The sequence below is a fragment of the Artibeus jamaicensis genome, unplaced genomic scaffold (assembly GCF_021234435.1).
Source record: "Artibeus jamaicensis isolate MK-2021 breed Jamaican fruit bat unplaced genomic scaffold, CSHL_Jam_final scaffold_537, whole genome shotgun sequence".
Lineage (NCBI taxonomy): Eukaryota > Metazoa > Chordata > Mammalia > Chiroptera > Phyllostomidae > Artibeus > Artibeus jamaicensis.
The window spans coordinates 41,775,244-41,799,728 of record NW_026522047.1 but is presented as its reverse complement, the minus strand read 5'-3'; the positions used below and the strand labels follow the sequence as shown (position 1 = coordinate 41,799,728).

General features: G+C 45.0%; 1 long non-coding RNA gene across 3 annotated transcripts; it reads right to left on the bottom strand.

Annotated features, from left to right (window-relative positions):
* Nucleotides 1-14,868: 14,868 nt before the first annotated feature.
* Nucleotides 14,869-24,401, bottom strand: LOC128626371 (uncharacterized). Of its 3 annotated transcripts, none has more exons than XR_008390304.1 (3): nt 24,357-24,401; nt 16,198-16,367; nt 14,869-16,031 (listed from the first exon to the last, which is right to left on the bottom strand). It is a non-coding gene; the product is annotated as an uncharacterized LOC128626371 (long non-coding RNA). The 3 variants fall into 3 exon arrangements; XR_008390303.1 differs by lacking the exon at nt 24,357-24,401 and adding an exon at nt 17,376-17,568; XR_008390305.1 differs by lacking the exon at nt 24,357-24,401 and adding an exon at nt 17,376-17,568 and having other exon boundaries at nt 16,198-16,362.
* Between the last annotated feature and the right edge of the window lie 84 nt (nt 24,402-24,485).

Sequence of the window (24,485 nt, the reverse complement as noted above, 5' to 3'; positions counted from 1 at the left end):
CAGCAAAGGACAAAGGCCAAAGTCTGGGGTGCCTCTGCTCTGCCATGACCTCTTCCCTACTTTTGGGGACTGTTTCTTATCAGAGACCTAGACATTGGGATCCAGGAAGGCCCAGGGACCTGGCCGGGTCCTGTCCACTCTCAGGACAGAACAAAACAGGAAGACCATCCAAGGGAGGCCATTGCTAAAGCCGGTCCCTCATAGGAGCCCCCTTCACCCATCAGAGCTGGCAACCTCCTGCCCACCCTCCAAGCCCTCCATGGTGAACCTGCGCAATTGATTCCTTCTAGAACCTTCTATCGTTCATTTATCCAACTATTTATTGACCCAAACTTGTTCCCGCCTCGGGGCCTTTGCACTTGATCTTCCCTCTGTCCAGAACTCCCCTCTCCTCCACCCCTTACTCTGTCACTGTGCCCACTTACTTGTGAATGTTTGGTATTTGTGAATCCGTCCAGGTGACTGACAGACTATCTCTGACCCCAGCAGAGAGGAGCCCCCTCCCCATAGCTCTTTATCACACCCTTGTTTTCACTGAAACCCTCATTGCTTAAAATGTTTTTATTTGTGTATTTACTTGTTTGGTGTCTTCCCTAGGTTCTCCCCTCCCCACCGCACCCAGGATGGAAGGGCCTTCAGGGCTAGAACGGAGTCTTTGTTCTCTGCTGGGTCCTCGGTGTCTAGGAAATGCCTAGTACACACTAGCTGCTCAGTTAACTCTTACCCACTGAGCACTGCCTGTGTGTCAACCACTATTGTTAGCACCAGGGGGAAGCGGCAGTGAATGAGAGACCCACACATGGATAAATAAGCCAGTAAGCATGCAAATGGATTAAGTACTACTGACAAACTAAATGTGGTCACAGTGAAGGGCAACTGAGGGCTAGAAAAAGCCCCTTTTAGAAGGCGATGTTTCAGTACAGTCCTGAATGATGGGAAAGAGACAGCCATCGGGAGCTTTAGCAGAAGGATATTTCAGGTTAAAAAAAAATGTAGCCCATGCAAAGGCCCTGGGGAAGACAGTGCCAGGTGTGTTGGAGGAAGAGCGAGCAGCCACTAGCTGTGGCTGGAGCAGAGTGAGGAGGAGAGAGGAAGGAGGTGAGCCCAGAGAGGGGCAGGGGCAGGTTGTGCTGGGCCCTGTGGGCTGCAGAAAGGAGTTTGGCTTATACTAAATACAGCAAGGAGCTTTGGGGAGCTTAGTGAATACATGGCTACATCAAGACTTTGGTATACCAGGCATGATGGTAAGTGCTAGGTTTACTGCAGTAATTGAAATGCCCTCCTTGCTCCCAAGAAATTCACACGCTGGTGTATATTTATCAATGCATTAGTCACGATTTATTCATGCAACAAAAATTTAGTGAGTACCTACTATGTGCCACACACGATGTACTGGCAGTTCTTTTTTTTAAAGTTTTTTTTAAAAATAGATTTTATTTATTTATCTTTAGAAGGGAAAGGATGGAGAGTGGGAGAGAAATATCAATATGTAGTTGCCTCTCATGCATCCCCTGTTGGGAACTGGCCTGCAACCCAGGCATGTGCCCTGACTGGGAATCGGACCATGATCCTTTGGTTCGCAGGCCGGCGCTCAATCCACTGAGCTACACTAGCCAGGGCTTGGTAGTATTTTTATTCTATAATAACTTGCATTGCAGCAGTTGCCCCCCTGGGGGCACTGGGCCAGCTCTGGAGACATCCATGGTTGTCACAAACAAGGGTTGCTCCTGACATTGAGTGGGTGGGGCCAGGGATGCTGCTCAGCACCCCACTGTGTCCAGGGCAGCACCCTATAGAGAGTGATCTGGCCCTATGTCAGCAGTGCCAAAGGAGAGAGACCCTGCTTACCACGACTGTCCCCTCTGGATGCCAGTATCATTATCTTGTCCATGGCCTGCAGATCTTTCTTAGTTCCTTTCTAAACCCTCTGGGGTGGATCTTTAAGGGGTTTATTTGCTTTGGCTTCTCTGTAGTAATCCGATCATAATATTTACTCAGCCTTCTCCCAGGAGGCACTAGGCCAGGCCGGTCACGGCAGGTGCACCTGAGAGGTACTATCTGGCTTCTGGACCTCTCTCCGCCTCCCCTGGTCCCGGCCGTGACCAGAAGCCCCAGTTCCCTCCTCCTCTCAGAGCTACCGGAAAAAGGAGGTAGCATTACTCATTCACACCTTCACATTGATTAAGGCCCTCCCAGTCCCTCCCTCGCCCCCCCCAAGGTATGTGTACTTCTTTAAACTTTTATGATCACAGACTTCAGGAGGCATTTATACACCCCAGTGAGGTGCTATGCAAACACATAGGGTAAGGATAAACATCTGAGGCACAGAACTTTCTGATGCCCTTGACTTCACATTGTCCCATTGACTAAACACAACCTCCTACTTCAAAGCAACACTAAGTTTGAACCTGAAGTAAAAAATCCCGTAACGGTTTATGTGTGAAACACAGCCCCCCAGAGGATGCTGTGGTCCGACAAGGCTACGGAACCTCACCTTGGGGAACGGCTTTGCGGGACTTCTCAGAGCCTTTGTGCTCCCAGAGGGGAGTGTGTAGCATTTCACAAATGTGACTGTTTTGGTTTCAATTTGTATTTGATTTATCCTGAACCCTTTCTGACCTATGGAAACATTGAAAGACACCGCCGATTGGAGTGACTAAAACAGAAAGATAAATAACACCAGATGTTGGTGGCTGACACCATGGAGCAACTAGAACTCTCACCCACTGTTTTTGGGAATCAGAATGCTCCCTCCACTTTGTAAACTTCAAAAAATGGGGCAGTCCCTCACAAAGTTAAACATTTATTTACTGCTTGACTTGGCGATGTCACTCTGGGGTGTTTACCTAAGACAAATGCAAATGCATGTTCCTGAAAAGACTTGCACACAAATGTTCACGATGGCTCTACTCACAACCGTCCCCCACGGGAAACCATGCGAATGCCCAACAAGGGCAGAGATGAACGGGTCGGTGCATCCCTGCCACACAGCACAACTTCAGCCCACGCCCATCGAACCGAATACGCCTAAGATGTGTGTTACTGTTGAGAATTAATTCTACCTCAATAAAAACTATGCAAAATATACAGTGAACAGCCATGTATGCAAAACATTAGAAACAACCTATACATCCACCAACAGGACCTTGATTCATAGACTTGGATGCATTCATGTGATGGAATATTATGTAGCCGTGAAAATGAATACGGATTATTTGCATGTACTGAAAGGGGACGATATTGAAAACATTGATGTACCATATATTTTATTTATTTATTGTGGTGTGCATTTGTCCAACACACATTTATTGAGTATCTATTCTGTGTCAGGCAACAAAATGTATTTTGCTCCTTCCCTTCATCAATACTGGTCCAGGGGCTTAGCTCATCAGAGAGAGGAAGGGGCGTGGGGTGAAGAGCTAGAGTCCTCAGCGAGGACTCCTCCGTAAACTAGGGACAGTCCCGACAAGGGCTGTGAGCAGTATCCCCTGTGCCTGGACGGTGCCTGCCTCTCAGGAGCTGCCCAATCAATACTCACAGAAGGAATGACTGAACACGTATAAATACAGTTGTTGAGTTTAGTGTGTAGTTGGACAAACTACAGCCCGTAAGCCAGTTCTGGCTGTCTGTTTTTGTAAGTAAATCTTTATTGGCACACGACCATACCCCCTTCTTTACACACTGTCTGTGGCTGCTCTCGATACAATGGCTGAGTCGGGTAGTTGCAACAGAGATCCTGTTGCCTAAAAAATATGTACCATCTGGCCCTTTTCAGAAACAGTTCTCTGGAATCCACGGGTTTGGGGGGCTAGACCTCCTCTGCCCAGAACAGGGGCTGAGGGCCACTGGAAGTATAAAGAGTGTGACCGAGTACCTAAATCTCAAATGCTGTATCATTTCCATTAATTTGAAATTTAAAACCAATACTCAAATCGGTTAATGAATAAGTTTGAGTGCACGTGGAACAACAGGGGTTTGTGAATCTACATTTAAAAAAATATATCTATTTAGCCCTGGCTGGTGTAGCTCAGTGGATTAAGGGCTGGCCTGTGAACCAAAAGATCGCAGTTCGATTCCCAGTCAGGGCACATGCCCAGGTTGCATGCCAAATTCCCTATTGGGGCACCTGAGAGTCAACCACACATCGATATTTCTCTCTCTCTCCCTTCCCCTCTCTCTAAAAATAAATAAGATAATTTTTAACAACTTAAAAAAAAGAAAGAGAAAAACACGAGAAGTGTAGAAGGGACCTCCACACAGCCGGGTCTGGAAACCCAGCATGCATCACGCCTGTTACTATTACCACTAGAGTGTGTCTCTATGAGAACTACATTGCACTCGGTCCTGAGACGCTCAGCAGATGCCCGCCTGCCTGTCACTTTCCGGTGGCCTCAGCCCTTTGGCCAAAGCACGAGTTTGGTCGTCATGACAGTCCCTGTTTTGCACAGGAGGACAGAGGGGCTAATAAGGGGGTGTGACTCACCGCGGCCACTCCATGAGTCAGCCACAGTTGAGACAACGCCCAGGTCCCCTGCTCCAGACTGGGGCTTGCCCCTTGTCACCACGCCACCTCCTGTGTCTCTTGGCTTCTCTCTACACTTCCGTTTAAGGTCAGTTTTGGGGGGAAGAGGCGAGGGGGTCTGGGAGCAGCAGCGCCCTGACCATCTCCTCCCCTTTTCCCCTCCTCCTCCGGGTCCCTCCCTTGGGATAGGATTCTGTCAGGGAGTGAGTAACATCCTCGTGACATGGGTGTGGCGGGGGCCGGCCAAGGGCTGGGGGCGTGGGGGACTCTGTTCTGCCTCTCCGGCAATTCGAACTGATAGCACCTGATCCTTGGGGCTACCCAGTTCTCTCTCCTCTTACATCATGCACTGCAGCAGGTACAGAGAGTTCTGGGCGCTTGGGAGTGGTCAGAACAAGGCTTGAATCAGGGTCTCTGAACACCACGAGGAAGAAAAGCTTGGGAGATGGGCTCCCTCTGCTCCTCCTAAAAAGTGAAGAATGTTATGCCCAGGAATTTATTCACTCATTCCTGTGACCATTATTTTTTGATCACCTACTGTGTGCCAGGTGTTGGGGACACAGCAGGGAACATTGTTCCTCACTCCGTGTCCCAGTGGAGCTGATGTTTCAATGGGGGAGACAGATGCTAAATAAAATCATTTCTGCATATGCAAGAAAATACATAACATTAAGAGACTACATGTAGAAAAACAAAGCAGGAAAGAGAGATGGGAAGTGTGGTGGTGACTTGTGATTTTAGATAAGGCAGGAACGTGGGAAAAGGGTCGAGAGCGGAGGGAACAGAACAGCCAGTGTAAAGGCCCTGAGGTGCCAGGAACTGCAAGGATGAGCTCGGGGTTGGGGCAGAGTCGACAAAGGGGAGGTGAGAGCAGCAGGGGACCAAGGGTCTTGTTCCAGGGTGAGAAGGCTGATGGTCAGTCCTGTGATGGCTCTAGAAGTTTCTAGAAGGGGCTGGGTGGGACATGTCTGTGGACAGAGCTAGGAGGCCTGGGTTTCAGGGACTCTGTTCTCCAAGTCTGGTGTTCAGGGCTCACTCTTAGCCGTCCACAGGAATATGGTCCCCCAGCTTCAGGCAAATGAGCAGTCCCTGGGGCAGTGCCCCATGAGAACCCTGAGCCTAGACCCGCAAACTGGGCTGCCTCCCCCTCATCTCCCGTCCCCACCCCTCCCTCCCTGTCTAGCCATCATCTCATCCTGGTGATTGCTTTATGGCTGGTGGGTCCAAGGGTTGCAGGGGAACTTACCAGGAAAAGGAGGTCTTTACTGGCTTCAGGTGTGGTCATCTCAGCTTCCTTCCTGTTGTGGGGAGGAGACAGGGAGAGTGTGTCCTCCAATTCCACCCTGGGGACGCAGGGAAGGTGGCCACAGGGGGAGTGGCAGGCATCGTTGTGTGTCCAGGCACTGAATGGGGAGTGCCACAGACGGGGTCACTGAAACAGCAGAAATTTATTATGTCCCACTTGTGGAGACTGCAAGTCCAAGATCAAGGTGTGGGCAGGGTTCATTCCTTCTGAGGCCTTCGTCCTTGGTTTGTAGATGCTGTCTTCTCCCTGGGTCTCTGTGTTCAAATTTCCTCTTCTTACCAGGACTCTAGCTAGTCATATGCATTTGGACTACCAGAATGACCCCGTTTCAATGTGGTTACCTCTGTTCAGATGTCATTTCCAAACACCGTCACATTCTGAGGTCACGGGATTGGGACTTCAACAGATAAATTTGGGGTGGGGTGGGGAGAAGACAGGAACCTGTCCCTGTGCCCACAGCCCTGAGAACAATCTCATACCATCAGCGTGGCTCTCACGTGTTTGTGGGATGAACCCCACAAACTGTGGATCCCAAGAGAAATGGGCCTGCTCACGGTCAAGTTGAAATGTCAGCCTCGTCTCTAATCAATTCATAAATTCCCTGTCTTCTGCAGAATTACTTTCTAGACTCAGCGCCAAGAAACCAACGTCCTGTCCCCAGCTCAGCAACAAACTGGCCGTGACACCACAAAGTCACTTCTCCCCTCTGAGCCTCTGTTTTCCTATCTGTAAAATGTGACAGTTGATCTACAGGTTGTAGAAAGGTCGAACATCAGATTAACGTTTAATCCCGGGGAAAATCGGATCCGGAGCAATGTTGGATTGAGTTGTGGGCCAAGCTATGTCGGGCGCACGTGGAGAGGCGCCACCCCACGTGAGCGAGGCTGGCGGAGCTGAGTGAAGGATACGCTGCGCCTCGGTTCCGGTTCCGGTTCCGCAGCCCAGACTGCTGGCCTGCACCAGCCTTCAGAGGCTGGGATGTCCACCAGAGCCTCCAGGACAGAGAAGGCCAGGAACAGGACAAGCCTGGGCAGAACTTAAGAACATTTATTTTTACATTGCATTTCTTTTTACAGTTATCCTCAATTCAGGGCATCTGATACTGGTGTCAATTTACCATTGTGTTATAAAGTGTCTTTCTAAATTTAAAAAAATATTTTATTTACCCTGGCTGGTGTAGCTCAGTGGATTGAGCGCAGGCCTGCGAACCACACGATCACGGTTCGATTCCCAGTCAGGGCACATTCCTGGGCTGCAGGCCAGTTCCCAGCACAGGACTCATGAGAGGCAACCACACATTGATATTTCTCTCCTTCTCTCCTTCCCTTCCCCTCTAAAGATAAATAAATACAATCTTTTTAAAAAATGTTTAAATTGTTTACTAGCTAGAGCCTCAGACTAGAATTTGTAGAATTTGTGAAGATTAAATTTTTTTTGAAAAATATTTTATTTATTTTCCCTGGCTGGTATAGCTCAGTGGATTGAGCACGGGCCTACAAAGCAAAGGGTTGCTGGTTTGATTCCTGGTTGGGGCACATGCCTGGGTTGAAGGCCAGGTCCCCAGTAGGGGACACATGAGAGGCAACTACAGATTGATGTTTCTCTCCCACTCTTTCTCCTTCCTTTGCCCTCTCTCTAAAAGTAAACAAATAAAATCTTTTTAAAATTTATCTTAAAAGGGAATATTATAACACTATGGTAAATAAAAAACTAGTACTAAGTACCTAAAACAGAGGCAAAGGAAAATAAACAATGTTAATAAATTCTAGACTTCCGCCAAGATGGAGGCATAGGTGGATGTGCCATGCCTTCTCACACAACCAAGTTTAGAGACAACTAAATATTAGCAACAGAAAACATAGCCAGAACACGGAAAATTGAACTTTTCGGAAGTCTGTTAACAACAAATTCTTCAGCCTGACCGGTAAGGGGCGAAACCAGCAGCTGGTGAAGTGGGATTGCACAGGAGGTCTCGGTCAGCCGGACTCGGGCGCGCGGAATCCGGGCGCGCGGAGTCCAGGCGCAGGGTTGGACCTAGTGAGCGACCAAGCGAGCGACCGCGGGGGAGACAGCAGGGGAGTGGTGCTGCGTGTTGACTGTGGTCGCGCATTTGTGGGCGGGCAGACAGGCGAGAGAGTGGGCGGTTGGACTGGGGCGCTGCGGGTCCCTGCGGCAGGCGGCAGTGGAGGGCGCCGCCATTTCCCTGCTCTGACCACACCTCCACGTACAGCGTCATAACCCAGCGACTCTGAGTGGCCCGGCCCTGGTGAACCACCTAAGACGCTAATCCTCACCCAGCTGTGAGAAACAGCAGAGGGGGTCGCCATTTCCCCGCTCTGACCACGCCCCCACATATAGCGTCACAACCCAGCGACCTGGGAGTCCAAGGCGCCGCTTCTCACACTTAAAGGGCCAGAACAGACCAAAAATGTCGCAAGATCTCAAAGCCCCAGAGCCCATAGATCTAAGCGATGAAGAAATAGCAAAACTCTCAGACGCACAGTTTAAAACACTGGTCATCAGGATCCTCACAGAACTGGTTGATTATACTGACAAATTAGACAAATATATGAAGGCGAAACTAATTGAAATGAATGGAATTCCACAGGACACCAATAGCAATGAAAAGGAAACTGGGACTCAAATCAATGGAGTGGACCAGAAGAAAGCAAATAATGGCCAAACAGAAAAGAGTCAAGAAGCAAGAATTCAAAGAAATGAGGAGAGTCTTAGGAACCTCCAGGACATCTTTAAACGCTCCAACATCCGAATTATAGGGGTACCAGAAGGGGGAAAGGCACAGCCACCAGTGGAAAACTTATTTGAACAAGTAATAAAGGAGAATTTCCCCAATCTGGCAAAGAAAATAGACTTCCAAGAAATCCAGGAAGCTCAGAGAGTCCCAAAGAAGTTGGACCCAAGAAGGAACACACCAAGGCACATCATAATTAAATTAGCCAAAATTAAAATGAAGGAGAGAATCCTAGAAGCAGCAAGAGATAAGGGGACAGTCACCTACAAAGGAGTCCCCATCAGACTGTCAGCGGATTTCTCAAAAGAGACCTTACAGGCAAGAAGGAGCTGGAAAGAGGTATTCCAAGTCATGAAATCCAAAGACCTACAACCAAGATTGCTCTATCCAGCAAAACTTTCATTTAGAATGGAAGGACAGATAAGGTGCTTCTCAGATAAGATCAAATTCAAGGAGTTCATCATCACCAAGCCCTTATTATATGAAATGTTAAAGGGACTTATCTAAGAAAAAGAAGTTAAAGAAACATGAACAGTCAAAGGACAACAAACTCACAGTTAGTAACAACCACACCTAAAACAAAAGCAAACTAAAAGGACAGCTAGATCAGGAGTGGAAACACAGAAATGAAGATCTCAAGGAGGGCTAGCAACAGGGGAGTGGGAGGAGGAGAAGGGGGGAGAAGGTACAGAAAATAAGTAGCATAGACAGTAGATAGAAAATAGACGGGGGCGGCAAGAATAGCATGGGAAATATAGAATCTAAAGGAATTGAGACACATGGTCATAAACTAAAGGGGGGGTAATGGTGGGGATGGGGGGTAGGGTGGAGGGGAATGAAGGGGGGAATAGAACAACTGTAACAGCATAATCAATAAAAAATTTTAAAAAAAAAAAGAGCCAGATAGTAAATATTTTCAGCTGTGTGGGCCGGACGGCGAGGGTACAGCACGCAGGCGCAGCCTGAGGGCCACCGTGGACCATTCGTGAGTCAATGAGTGTGCTGTGTGCCAGTCACCCGGAGATGCGGGTGCCGACATCCAAATCCCCGGCCCTGGCGCATTACGAAATATTATTCTCCTGTTGATTTTTTCCCAACCAGTTCAAAAACCATCCTCAGCTCCTACAGAAAGAGATATTGGGCTGGATTTGGCCAGAAAGCCATGGTTTGTCAACTCCTGGTCCAAACCAGCGATTTTCAACATTTTTTGTCTTGTGGCACACATGAGCTAGTTACTAAAATTCTTCAGCACACACACACAAAAAATGTGTTTTTGCTGATCTGACCCCCCAAACAGGAATGATTTTGACTCATTCACACCAGACAACTATTGTTGTGTTAGCTCTGGACATTTTTTAATTTGACCATCTAAGGGAAAAGAGGTCAGTGCCCTGACTAAATAGTCAGGTATTGCATGTTTTAACAGTTCTTGCATCTCACCAGTTGCAGATCACTGGTCTCAACAATCGCTGTGGTTACTGTTGATGTTTAGTAAGCTTTAAATACTTTATGACTTACCCTTTAATAAACCTTGCATTCCACAGGGACGTGAACTTGGAGCACTCCATGTCAGACACTTGGACACACACAGTGGCTACACACGTTCATTTTGACAGTTAACTCTCAACAGTTCTAAATCTGTTGAGTTCTCTTTGGGCACAGGTCACATTTCCACCTGCCGTGTCACACGTTCTTGTGTTTACGCAGTTGATTCTAAACAAGCAATGAGAGCCCAGTGATTTCAAGTGCAAAGAAATTGAGTTTGAGCAATTTCACATCCTTTATTCTCTAGGACCACTTGAAGGTTCTATTTGTCTGGAAATTTTAAACAGTGAGCCAAACTGCAGGTTACTTGTATTTGGTAAGCTCAAATCTTAGTTCAAATATGAAATATCTTTGCTGGATTTGGCCCATATCTTTTATTTACTTTTTAAAATTTTACTCAGTGATTTTTGCAGAGAGACATGGATTTGTTGTTCTACTTATTGATGCATTCACTGGTCGATTCCTGTGTGTGTCCTGACCAGGGACGGAAACTGCAACCTCGGTGCACACAGATGACACTCTAACCATGTAAGTTACCTGGCCAGGGCAAGCCATACCTTTTAGGTGGAAATGTCCTCTCCCTTTAAACCGTTATCCTTATTGCTTATTATTCAATTGTCCTGTTATTATTCATTACTGTGACAGACCAGTGTATAAAGACAAGTTTTGCTTTAAAAAATTAATCAGTGACCTGGCTGGTATAGTTCATTGGATTGAGTGTGGGCTGTGAACTACAGGGTCACCAGTTCGATTTCCAGTCAGGACACATGACTGGGTTACAGGCCAGGTCCCCGGGGGGGGCCACATGAGAGGCAACCACCATTGATGTTTCTTTCCCTCTCTTTCTCCCTCCCCTTCCCCTCTCTCTAAAAAAAATTTAAAAAATAAAAAATATTTTAAAATAAAATAATTAATTAATGGAATTAAATAGTATTCATTCATTATTTTTCCCTTGATTGGGCTGTGAGATCTATATTCTGTATGTTACTGGTGTGCTTATATACATGATGTTCAATAAAAGAAAAATCTCACTCGCTCTATTGCTTTTCCAGCAATGAGTATTATTTGTTGCTCTTCATTACTGAAACTTTGTGTCTCATAGAGGAGCGGGTGTTCAAACAAGATCCACTCTGGGTGTTAAATGAGCCACGCAGGCCACCGCATGTAAGCATTTAATACCTGATACCTAGTAGGCGTCAAACAAACATTTATTATCATTGATGCTCCACTGACAAGCTATACCTGAGAGCAAAGAGCAGTTTTTGCATTTTTAATAGTTCGAAAATAAAGAAAAATTATTTTGTGATACAGGAAGTTTACATGAAATTCAAATTCCAGCCTCCAAAAATAAGACTTCCCCGGCGCTCAGCCAGGCCCGTTTGTGGGTGTGTCGCCTCCTGCCGTTTGGGCACTTAGAAGCAGAGAGCTGACTCACTGTGGCAGAGATTGTGTTTGAACTGCTTGCGATATGGCAGCCCTTTAAGGAAAAAGTTTGCAGACACCTGCTCTAATTTGCTAACCCCTCTCTTCTAAATCTTCAACTCTGGAAGCATACTAGGGGGCTTCCAGGTTCAAAGACTTAGGATCCCCCGCCCTTGCTTTTTTAGCCAACCACCCTCAGGTGGACCCCTCCCCTTCCTACCCAGGGTCTGGGGTGCGGTTGGTTTTCCAGTACCTGGTGCCCTCTCGTGGGCACCATAAGCAACTGCCTCCTCAACCTCCTTCCTTGAGGACCTCCCCCCAAGGTCTCCATGAAAGTAGGAAGTTGACTTGGTGTCTTCTTCTTGCCCTAATTCTGCCTCCTGCCAAGTCCTCCAGGGCTTCCCTGTCCTGGGATCACATTCCCACCATGCCGCCATGTTTTACACACTTGATCAGGGTTCTCAATGAATTAAATCATACTTGGCCAGTGTCAAGGATGTCAACATATTTGAATAGCAGTATTACTTTCCAAAGTCCAATCTTATATATAACTGCGCCTCTTAATTTGTGCTTTCACCTGTATATATGCCTTGCATTTGTATAGCACGCCATTCTTTGTCCCTGCCCCCCAGAGGTTTTGACCTGCATCATTTCATTTGATACCTGCAAGGACTGGCATTTCACAGTAAGGAAATAGGACAGGGAAGGTAAGTAGTATTTATGTTTAGACTAACAGAATATTGGGCCAAAACAGAGAAGACTCAAGTATAGTGGTGTGCTGGCTCTGGCTGGTGAGACTTAATGGCATCATGTGGGTAGCTTGATGGCCACTATGGGGGTATTTACACCACAGGAATTGGCGAATGCTATAAATTAGGGGTTTCCCGTCTCAGGGGAACTTCTTGTCAGACATTAACCAGCCCACTCAGCAGACTCCAGCTTCCTTGATCTGATCTGATTCTGCTGCATGTTCCAAACACCTCGCTTGCTTCTTCATAGCATCTTAAAGGGGTTTCTCTTATTAGAACAGTGTGGCCTATGAGCATGGAGCTGGGGTCAAGTTTCAACCTAGCACTTGATAACTTCATGCTGCCTCTCCTGGTCTTTTTTTTTCCCCCTATAAAACAGAAACAATATACTCTGTGTGGATCAAAGGAGGGAAGTGTGGCCACTGGGGTTTGGGGGTGTGAGCAGAATCTCAAAAACATAGCAGCCAGAAAAAAAGGACAGTTCTCCTGGAGAACATACCCATGCCAGCTGTGCCAGGGACATTGGAAGATAAGTCACTCCCTTTCAGGGCATTCATTCATTCATTCATTCATTCATTCATTCATTTCCTCTACCAAATACTATTTATCAAACACTTTACATAACAGGCCTTTATCTATTTCTTCACAGATATTAGAATGATGCTTGAACCTTCCTGCAAAAAAGTAGTGCTTATTTATGTCCAGTGTTACCTCTCTAAGATGTCAGATATGAGATACTAAATTCAAAACAAACTATCTCAGTTCCTATTGCAAATGCAGCAAATTCTGCTGCTATATCCATCATTTCCAGAAGTCCAACCTTGTTTTCAGAGTTGACTACTGGTGGTTGAAAATGACATGTGTATCCAATTGCCTTTTTGATGTCTCTCCATGGGGGTCTTATGAGCATCTCTGACATCACGTGGCTAACTGAGCTCCTGCTCTTCCCCCAGACCTGCTCCTCCTGCTGCCGATCCTGTTTTACTAATCAGAGGCTCCGTCCTTCCAGGTGCTCAGGTCAAAACATTGCACAGTCCTTAAATTTTCTCCTGCTCTCCCACCCCACATCCAGCACCAGCAGTCTTACTGACTCTGCCTTGCTCCCTCTGCCCCAGCCACACAGGCCTCCACACTGTTTCTCCAACACACCAGGCACAGACCTGCCCCAGGGCCTTTGCACTGGTCATTTCCTCTACCTCAAAACCCTTCCCCCAGCCCTGGCTGAGCAGCTCAGTTGGTTGGAGCATCATCCTGTACACTGAAAGATTATGAGTTCAATTCCCCGGTCAGGGCACATACCTAGGTTGTGCTTTTGGTTCCCCTGTCCAGGTGCATATAGGAGGCAACCAATCGATGTTTTTCTCCCACACCGATGTTTATCTCTCTCTCTCTCTCTCTCCCCCTTCCTGTCTCTCCAATAGCAATAAACATATCCTTGAGTAAGAAATAAATAAATAAATAAATAAATAAATAAATAATAAAATTTTTAAACATTCCCCCAGGTATCTATAGGGCAGGGCACACTCCCAACTTTAGAAAAAAATATTTCTCGATTATGCTGTTTGCCCAAATGCCATCTTCTCAGTGAGACCTTCCCTGACATTCTTTCTATTTATTGTTGTTGTCCTATGATAGCCGTCCCAATTTTTCCCCGTTGCTTTCCTCTGCCCCGGCCCCCCCCCCCAGTCAGTCCCCACCCTGTTGTCCCTGTCCACGGGTCACTTATATTTGTTCTTTAACTAGGCCCTTCCCCTTCTTTCCTGACATTCTATTTAAAGCTGCAGCCTTTCCCCCCGTTTTCACCTTCCGCTCTCCCCCTCCACGCTTTATCTTTCTCTGTGGTGCTCACCAACATTGGAAACACGTTTTCCTGTATGTGCCCTGTTTCTCCCCCACCAGACTGGGAGCTCCACACAGGCACTGTGTCTACCTCACTTTGTAAAGAGGCCAGTGCTTGGTGCACAGTAGGGGTTCGGTGCAGATTAGTTGAATGGCTGAAAATCAAGGCCCAGGCAGGGGAGCTAAGTTGCTCACAGCATCATCTCAATACGCCAAGGTTGCGGGTTGGATCCCCACTCAGGACACAAAGAAGAATCAGCCAGTGAATTAATAAGTAAATGGAAAAACAAATGGATGTTTCTCTCTCTCCCCTCTCCTTCCTCTCTCTTTAAAATCAATCAATAATTTTTTTAAAAAAGAAACTCAAAAGGATTTACCTTAGCTTGAGACTAGAGACCATGAACATATTTTTTCAATGAAGTTATAATTGGCATACAATATTATACTACTTTTAGGTGTATAACATAGTGATTTGATGTTTTTATATATTACAAAAGGATCATGATTAGTCTAGTTACCACCTCTCACCGCACAAAGTTATTGCATTGTTGATTGTACTCACTATGCTGAACATTACATCCCTGTAGGTATTTATTTTATGACTGGAAGTCTGCACCTCTCAATCCCCTTCATTAATTTTGCTCGTCCTCCCCACCTTCCTCCCCCCTGGCAACCACCAGTTTGTTCTCTGTGTCTATGAGTCTCTTTGTGTTGTTTTGTTTGTTCTTTTTTTTTTTTTAAGATTCCACATGTAAGTGAAGTCATGTGGTTTTTGCTTTCTCTGTCCGACTTATTTCATTTACCTAATACCATCTGGGCCCACCCATGGTGTTGCAAATGGCAAGACTTCATTGTTTTTTTATGGCTGTATAATATTCCGTTGCGTGCATGAACCACATCTTCTTTATCCACCCTGTCTGGTGATGGCTGCTTCCATGACTTGGCTGTTGGAAATAATGCTGCAGTGAACACAGGGGTGTGAATATCTTTTCAAATTAGTGTTTTCGTTTTCTTTGGAATTGCTGGGTCACATGATATATGTATTCTTAACTTTTTTGAGGAACATTCATACTCTTCTCTCTAGTGCCGGCACCAATTTGCAATCCCACCAACAGTGATGGAGGCTCCCTTTTCTCCACATCTGTGCCAACACCTGTTATCTTTTATTTTATTGATAACAGCCATTCCGACAGGTGAGGTGACATCTCACGGTGGTTTTGCTTTGCATGTCTCCGCGGGCATGTTTGTACCCCAAACACCTTCCGGCATAAAGAATACCCCAGGTCAGAGGTTGGCAACATTCCTCCCGTGGGCCAAACCCAGCTCAGGCCTGGTTTTGTGCAGCCTGTGAGTGAAGAGTAAATCTTACATTTTTTTTTAACTGGTTGAAAAAATTTTTAAGACTATTTTGACATTGAAAATGATACGAAATTCAAATCTCAGGGTCCACAAACAGTTTTACTGGGACACAGCCACACCCACTTGTCACGCAGCATCGGTGGCTGCTTTTCTGCCACAAAGGCAGAGTAGTCAGTTGCAACAGAAACTGTCTGACCAACCATCACAGCTGAAAATATGTACTATCTGATCTTTTTCGGAGAAACCGTGCCAAGTCCTGCTCTAATGTCAAAGGAGAAAATCATGTTGCCAAAGGGAAAACTAAGAGCCAGAAGACCAAAACGAGTTTTTCAAGGCCCCGCATTTCTGAAGGGCTCTTCACTTGCCAAGTTCTCCAAACATATCTCCTGGGCTTAGGCGGGAACGGCAAGGGCACTGACAAAGACCTCCATAAACTGAAGGTCATCTGGGCTACCAACCTGACCTTGAAACAGAAGTCTGCACACATCTGCACACACCCTTCTGATTTTGCTAAGCCCAGGAGATTTTCAACTGCCCCTGTTAAAAAAAAAAAAAAAAAAAGTCATGTTTCTTCTAGAAACCTTGAGTGTGGACTTTGATTGCAGTCACTGCAGCTGCGCCCTGAAGCCCCATTTTGACTTCACTCCTTTAGGAGGCTCTTTACTGGCGCAACCACAAGTGGGTAGCAAAAGCCAGTGCTCACCGCGGAGACAAAGAGCAGCTTCACGGCGGCTGGGGGCTGGGGGCTGGGGCAGACGCCGGGAGGGAACGCTCCGAGGATGGAGTTTCTCTCAGGAATGATGAGAACGATCGGGAGTTGCTGGTGATGGTCCCACAGCCCAGAAAACACACGGAACATCACTGCATTCTGCACTTAATTTAAAGGGGTAGATTTTACATTACACGCATTATGTCTCAATAAAAATTAAATTTAACAAGACACCAAACATGTGTTTATTACCAAATAGTAGTGCTATGACATAAGTAAATGGGAAAGCAAAAAATAAACTTCACCTACTACCCTCCCTTCCCCTGGTCAAATTCCCTTCATGTTCAACTTTCCCTCCCGGTTCTTGTTCATCCGCACGGCCCTGTCTTGCACAGCTATAAAACAGATAGCAACGTGACCCATCCGTTGGTCCGGTCATGGTACAAAATCATTTTTAAAAAACCTCTAGGGGTGGAGAGTGGGAAAAATGCGTTGAAGGAGTCAAAAGGTACCAAATTTCAGTTATAAAATAATTAAGCCCGGGGATGACTATAGGTAATAATACTGTCGTGTGTATCTGAAAGTTGCTAAGAGAGTGTTTATTTTCATTTACTGATTTTAGAGAGAGAAAGGCAGGAAGGGAGAGGGGGAAAGAGACAGAAACATCAATTTTGTCATTCCAGTTATTTATGCATTCTTTGGTTGCTTCTCATATGTGTACCCTGACAGGGGACCGAACCAGGAACCTTGGTGTACCAAGATGATGCTCTAACCAACTGAGCTACCTGGCCAGGGCAAGTGAGTCATTTGTAAAAGCTCTCATCACAAGAAAAAAAATGTAACTATGTGGGTGATGGATGTTGACTAGACTTATTGTGGTGGTCATTTCACAGAATATACAGAAAATAAATCATTAAGTACCTAAGGCTGATATAATGTTATATGTCAACGATATCTCAACTTTTTAAACTTTTTTTTTTAAAAGGAATTCCAGATGGCCAACTAGAGATGAGCCTCTGTACTCCCGCACATTCTGCTTGTTTGCTGGGCGCTCTCTCCCTCCCCACACCCCTCCTCCGCCCGACTAGCTAAGTACCCAGACCTATGCTGACGCAGGCAAGGGGCGCAAAACACTTCTGTTGAAATAAATAATTAGTGAATGTTCACGTTACCTAGCATACGTCTCTGCTAGCAGAGAGCGGACGCTGAATAAGTATTAGCCGAACGAATGCCTGCCGTGTTGGAGGAGAAATATCTCAACTCTCCGCGTGTCAAGGCAGCGGTGTTTAAGGGCCAGCCGTCTGCAGAGGGCAGTTTATCCATCTCTACAAATCAATGTATCGTATGCATGAAATGACAAATATACAGATTACAAATGCCACTGACATAAATGTATAATGTGCAATTTACAAGTAATAAGAAAATGTTCGATTCTCTACTGTGAATTCCATCTAGCCACTTGAACCTCAACATATGTTTTTGTGGATTTTTGCTAACTTTTGAATCCACAGCTGGTTGCAGACAATAAAACAAGGGTAGTTCCAACAGAAACGTGGGTGATAATTTTCATTTACGTTAATGAGTACCGTGAGAGTGAAGACATAGGAGGATCTGTTGCAATTTCACTTGTTTATCAACAACATGAACATCTTCTTTGATAAATCAGATAATAGTTTGTGAGTACTGGAAATAATATTTTCTCATCTTTCTGTGCTATTCACAGTCTAACAACTGTAGATACCATGGCACATTTTAAAGCTTGATCCACATTATTATTAATTTTTCTACATCACTTTTCAAAGCCTACACCAGGAGTTGGTATGCGATGGCTCGACACCTATTTGTGTAAATAAAGTTTTATTGGCACAGGACACGCCCATTCGGTTAGTGCTGTCTGTGGCTTCTTTCTCACTCTGACCACAGTGCTGGGTAGATGCAATAAAGGGCCTACAAGGCAGAAAAATGTACTACCTGATCCTTTACCAAAAAAAGGTGAGGTTTTTTGTTTTTTGGTTTTTTTTTTTTTTTTTTGAGCCTTGGTCTAAACCTTTTGGCATCTCTGGGCCACACTTTAAACACATTGCAACAAATAATCACCAACAAAATCTCATGTTTTAAGTAAATTTACGATTTTGTGTTGGTCCTCATTCACAGCCATCCTGAGCCACATGTGGCCCATGGGCCACAGGTTGGACACCCCTGATAGACAATCAGAAACACAATAAACTGAGCCCCCTTTGGAGCATGTGCCAATTTCCGTGGGGTAAACACCTCCATCGTGGACCATTTTAAGCTGCCAGGGTAGCAGCAATGACACAAAGTTGAAAAGATATGCATTAAATAGTCATCATCATATACCGTTTCCGCCAAACAGATACAATAACAAAATTAGCAAAAATTCATGAAAGTAAGATAAAGTTAAAAGCATGCATAACAAAGAATTCAGTTGCATTAGCACATTCTCAATGTTTTGTGACCACCAGCTCCACGTGGTTTCAAACGCTGTCACCGCCCCCAAAGGAAACCCAGTACCCCTTAATGAATTGTCCCCCACTGCCCTCCCCAGCCCCTGGCAGCCACCGTCCACTTTCTGTCCCCGTGGATTTGACTCCTCTCGGGACCTCCTAGGGGAATCACGCAATTGTCCTTTTGTGACTGTCTTGTTTCACTGAGCATGTCACCCAGGTTCATCCATGTTGTGGCAGGGGTCAGAATTTCTTTCCTTTTTAAAGGCTGAGTAGCATTCCATCGTCTGGGCGGGCCACATCTTGTTCATCTGTTGATGGACGCGTGGATTCTTTCCACCTTTTGATTACTGGGAATCATGCTCCTGTGAACATGAGCGTTAGTATCTGTCTGAGTCCTTGCTTTCAGTTCTCTTGAGTCTGTACTGAGAAGTGAAATTGCTGGATCATGTGGTAGTTCTGTTTAATTTTTTGAGAAACTGCCATATCATCCTTGTTTTTTTTAACTTTTTATTTTGAAATAACTTTAAGCTCATATAAAAGTTGTAAAAAATAAATAGTACAGAGTGCCCTGAGCAGTGTGGCTCAGTTGGTTGAGCATCGTTCTGCAAAGGGAAAGGTTACTGGTTCAGTTCCAGGTCAGGAAACAAGCCTGGACTATGGGCTCCTCCCAGGTTGGGGTGCATATGAGAGGCAACTGATAGATGTTTCTCTCTTTCTCTTTCTCCCTCCCTACTCCTCTCTCTAAAAGTAAATAAAATCTTTTTTTAAATGTACAAAAAATGTAAAAAAAAAAGAAAAGAAAAAAGCATGTAATGCCTTGGGCGGGTGCCTCAGTTCATTGGAGCATCATCCCATATACCAAAAGGTTGGTGGGTTCGATTCCCAGTCAGGGCACATACCTAGGTTTCAGGCTCGATCCTTGATCAGGGCACACAAAGGAGGCAACGGAGCAATGTTTCTCTCTCACATCATGTATCTCTCTCTCTCTCCCCATTCCTCTCTCTAAAGTCAATAAACATATTGTCGGGTGAGATCATTTTTATAAAAAAAGAATGTCATGTAAGTGGAATCAAGTTACTATGTAACTTTTTGAGACTGTCCTCTTTCATGCAGCATGGTGCCTTTGAGCTTTACCCAAGCTGGTTCATGTATAGACAGTTTGTTCCTTTTTATTGAGTAGTATTCCATTGTATGAAACTAATGCTTCTCCTGAATTTATTAATTCACCCACTGAAGAAATTTGCGTTGTTTCCAGTTTGGGGCCTCTTACAAACAAAGCTTTATGAACATTCCTGTTCGGGTTTTTGTGTGAACCTGTGAGCTCATTTCTCTGGGGTAAACACCCAGGAGTAGGCGGCTGGGTCACATGGTAAGCGTGTGTTTCACTTTCTAAGAAATCGCCAAATCATTATTTGAAGGGGCTGTACCATTTTTGCCACCCCATCAACAACATAAGAGTCCCAGGTGCTCAGCATCCTTGCTAACACTTGATATTGTCCTTTTTTAATTTTATTTTAAAATTTGCATTTCCCATCCCTGGCCAGATAGCTCAGTTGGTTACAGCATCGTCCTGATATGCCAAAGTTGAGGTTTGATTTCCGATCAGGGCACACACAAGAAGCAATGAATGCATCAATAAGTGGAACAACAAATCGATGTTTCTCTGCCTGTCCCTCTCCCTCCCCTCCCTCCCTCCTTCCCTTTGTCTCTCTCCCTCCAAAAATCAATGAACAACAAAACCCGCATTACGCCAATGCTTCACAATGCTCAGCCATATTCAGTTTATACACATGGTGTCATACAGAGTCTTCCATCACTTTGTGTTCCTAAGACTTTTATATTGTTGTCCTTTGTGAGTCTTCTGCTGCTCAATATTTTTATCTTTTAAATTTCATTTATTTTATTTTTAATTGTTGCTCAAGTAGTTTTCTGTCTTTTTACTCCCATCCCAGCTCACTCCCCCAGTTCTCTCCACTTCCCTCCCATTTCCGCCCCCTCACTATTTCTTTATGAGACTACACTAAGATGTATTTTTCCATTTTTCCTTCGATGGGTATTTATGTAGTTCCCAGATTTGTGCCACCAAAAACGGTGTGTGTGTGTCCTGGTTATACAAGATTAAGAGTTTCCTAGGTTATATGCCTAAGAGAAGAATTCCTGGGTCTAGGGCATTCCAGATAGTGCTAAATTGTTCAATTGTTCCCCAAAGGGGTGGGGCCAGCCGTTCTTTCAGTTGATCCACCGCACAAGTGAGAGAGATAAAGGTCAAGGTGCAGGTGTAGACAGATAGCAGGTACACAGGTGACATTAATGCTAAATAGTGCTTAAACAAGATAAATGTCACCTTGGACTGAATCTATCAACAAAGCGATTAGAAATTTATCCCCTGGGAGTGGGAGGAGTGATTTAGGAGCCACCCAAGTCTCTGGGATCAAGGAACAGATGTATTAAGCGTGATGTGATTGGAAGCAATGATAAGTAGAGAGATATGTAACAGGGAGAAGTTATAGTGCTCACTAATAAAGATAGAGGAGGAGGTGGAGGGTGTGTATCTGTACTGCCACGTCAATAATAAAACCGCATGTTCCAGACTAAGTTCTGAGAATCAGGTAATGTAGCCGGAAATGCATCTTCCCAAGGGCAGGAACACCCATTTCATTTATTCAAGTAGCATCTTTGTATGGGGCTTCACCCCCAGGAAGCTGGACAGGGAGAGAAAGAGACAAAACCAACATCTTCATGCCCTCAAAACATTCCTAACTAGTAGGCAAGGCAAAATGGAAGAGCAGGGAGGTGAATCAAAACACAGCAAGAGCCACCAACCAAAAATAAGGAGGGTGCAGTGGGAATGCCAAGAAGTGAGGAAGTGGCAAGAAGTAGGAGAATCGTTAAGTAGGAATCAAGGAGAACTGAAAAATCTGATTATTAGAAAAGACCTGATCTCTTTAACCTCCTGAAGAAGCTTCTCTGGGAAGGGCAATCCCCAGTTATACACTCTGGAATATCACATAGCAAGGGATAAGAACAAATTACTGGTAGATGCAACCACTTGGATGAATCTCAAAAATACTGTGTGCATCAAAAAAGTTAAAAAAAAACAACCAAAAACAAACAAACCAAAACAACGGAGACATCAAAGAGTACTGGAACCTACAAATAGACTCTATGGGGACAGAAATCAGAATCTGCATGTCTCTAGGTAGTGATATTCTAGATTCTCCTGGTTCATAGGTGCCGATTGTTAGCAATCTTTCTAATTCCATGATAATCGGTTGTGGTGAAAATATTTATACCACAAAAATAGTGTAATGTTACAAATTACAGTTCTCTCTCTCCTCCCCCCCCCCAAAAGTCCACTGTTAAACATTTACCAGCACACCACAGCTAGGTGGGGCAAGGGGAATTACTGAATAGGGCACTGAAGAAACTCTGGGGTAGTTTAAATGTTCTCCCCATGTTTCCAAGCTCAAGAAATTGAACACTCAAGAATTGTGCATTTATTATATGTAGGCTATAGCCCAATAAAAAGATTGTATGTGCCCTGGCTTGGTGGCTCAGTTGATTACAGCATCATCCCATACACCTAAAGGTTGTGGGTTTGATTCTGGTCAGGGCTGGTGTTTCTCTCTCACATTGTTCTCTCTCTCTAAACATAACCTCAGGTGAGGATTTAAAAATAAATAAAATTTATATTATAAAAGTAAAAAAGACTATATGCATTTACAGCCTACAATGAAATAAGCTGGAGAGATCAATTTGTACAACAGAAGGAAAGTGGAAATTCCCAGAGCTGGGAAAGGTCATGGCATTATCTGAAGCCAGCTGAGCCTGCTCCCGAATTTTGGGTGCATGGAAACAGTGAGAGGCAAAACTAAAAAGGCTTGGATTATAGAAGCAAAGGGATAGGCATGTCTGGGAGCAGTTTTAATTAGGGAAGAGCTATGGTTACATCTTGGCATTTCTAGAGCATTATCACATTTTGCAACTAAGTGTATGTATATTGTATATCTGTTTTTTAAACATTGTATCTCTGGTGCCCAGCACAGTGTCTAGCACATAAAGGACACTGCAAATTAACTGTTAAAAGAATAACTGAGAGGCAGCTGGACAGGGGGTGAGCAGGGCTGAGCCAGGGAGACCAGGGGACCTGGGCTGGACCCTGGAAGAGAGTGTTGACTGAGTTTTCCTTTTGTTTCTCCCACGTGGTTCCCAAAGATACAACCCACCATAAAATGTACACTGATGCCAGAGACGTGACAAAAAGAAAAGTCATGTGGTCAATTTTACATAAAGTCAACTTTTTTTCCCATTTAAATGACTGTCCTTTATTCTGTGCCATGAACTTCATTCTTTTTTAAAAAGTAGTGTTAAAATAACCTTTCTCATGCAATGGTGCAGCCACTGTGGGAAACAGTATAGTGGCTCCTTTAAAAATTAAATATAGAATTACCATATGATCTAGCAATTCCATTTCTAGAGAGATACCCAAATGAATTGAAAGCAGGGATTTGAACAGATATTTGTACACTCATGTTCGTAGCATTATTCACAATAGCCAAAAGGTGGGAAAAGTCAAAGGTCTACCAAAGAATGAATAAATCAACAGAATGGGGTCCATCCATACAATGGAGTACTATTCAGTCTTAAAAAGAAAGGAAACTCTGACACCTGCTACAACCCCATGGATGAACCTTGAGGACGTTATGCTGAGTGAAATAAACCAGTCACGACAGGACAGATAGTGGGTAATCCCAGTTTTATGAGGCCCCTAGAAGAGTTAGATTTATAGAGACAGAAAGATGGTGAGTGCCAGGGGCTGGGGGCAGTGTGTTTAACGGGGGCAGAGTTGCAGTTTGGGAAGATGGAAAAGTTCTGGAAGTTGATGATAGCGATGTTTGCACAACAATGTGAATGCGCCTAATGCCACTGAACTGTACGTTTAAAAATGATTTAAAATGGCCCTGGCTGGTGTAGCTAGGTGGACTGAGCACAGGCTGCAAACCAAAGGATCTCCAGCCCAATTCCCAGTCAGAGCATATGCCTGGGTTGCAGGCCAGGTCCTCAGTAACCAGCGTGCAAGAGGCAATCACACATTGAGATTTCTCTCCCTCTTTCTCCTTCTCTTCCCCTCTCTCTAAACATGAATACATAAATTTTTTAAAAATGATTAAAAATGGCCCTGGCTGGTGTAGCTCAGTAGATTGAGCGCCAGCCTGCGAACCAGACAATCAGGGCTCCATTCCCAGTCAGGACACCTGCTGGGGTTGCATGCCGGTTCCCTGCAGGCCAGTTCCCAGCAGGGGACGCACGAAAGGCAACCATACATTGATGTTTCTCTCCCTCTCTCCTTCCCTTCCCCTCTAAAGATAAATAAATAAATAAATAAATAAGTAAATAAATAAATAAATATATTTTTTTTAAAAGTGGTATACTACCATTGTACTTAAAAAAAAGATTTAAAATGGTTAATTTTATGTTACGTATTTTACCACAATAAAAAAGTTTTTAAAACACCTGCCACAAATGAATGGGATTAATTACAATTTGGTGGGCGTTGTGTGTATGTGCCCATAATTGGCCCCAGTTGACTCCTGGTTTCCCACAACTTGTGGAGATTTTCGTGGCTCCTGTAGTCCTGACCCGGCACCCACAAGGACGTGAAGGTCCAACCTCTTCCCCACTCACCTGCTTGAGCTCTTCACCCCCCACACCGCTGCCTTTTCACCTTGCCTTCACCTGCCGCCCCCCGCCCCGCCCAGCCCAGCACCCCAGGCGCACGCGCACAGGGCCGTGGGAGGCTAGCGAGCGCGCAGG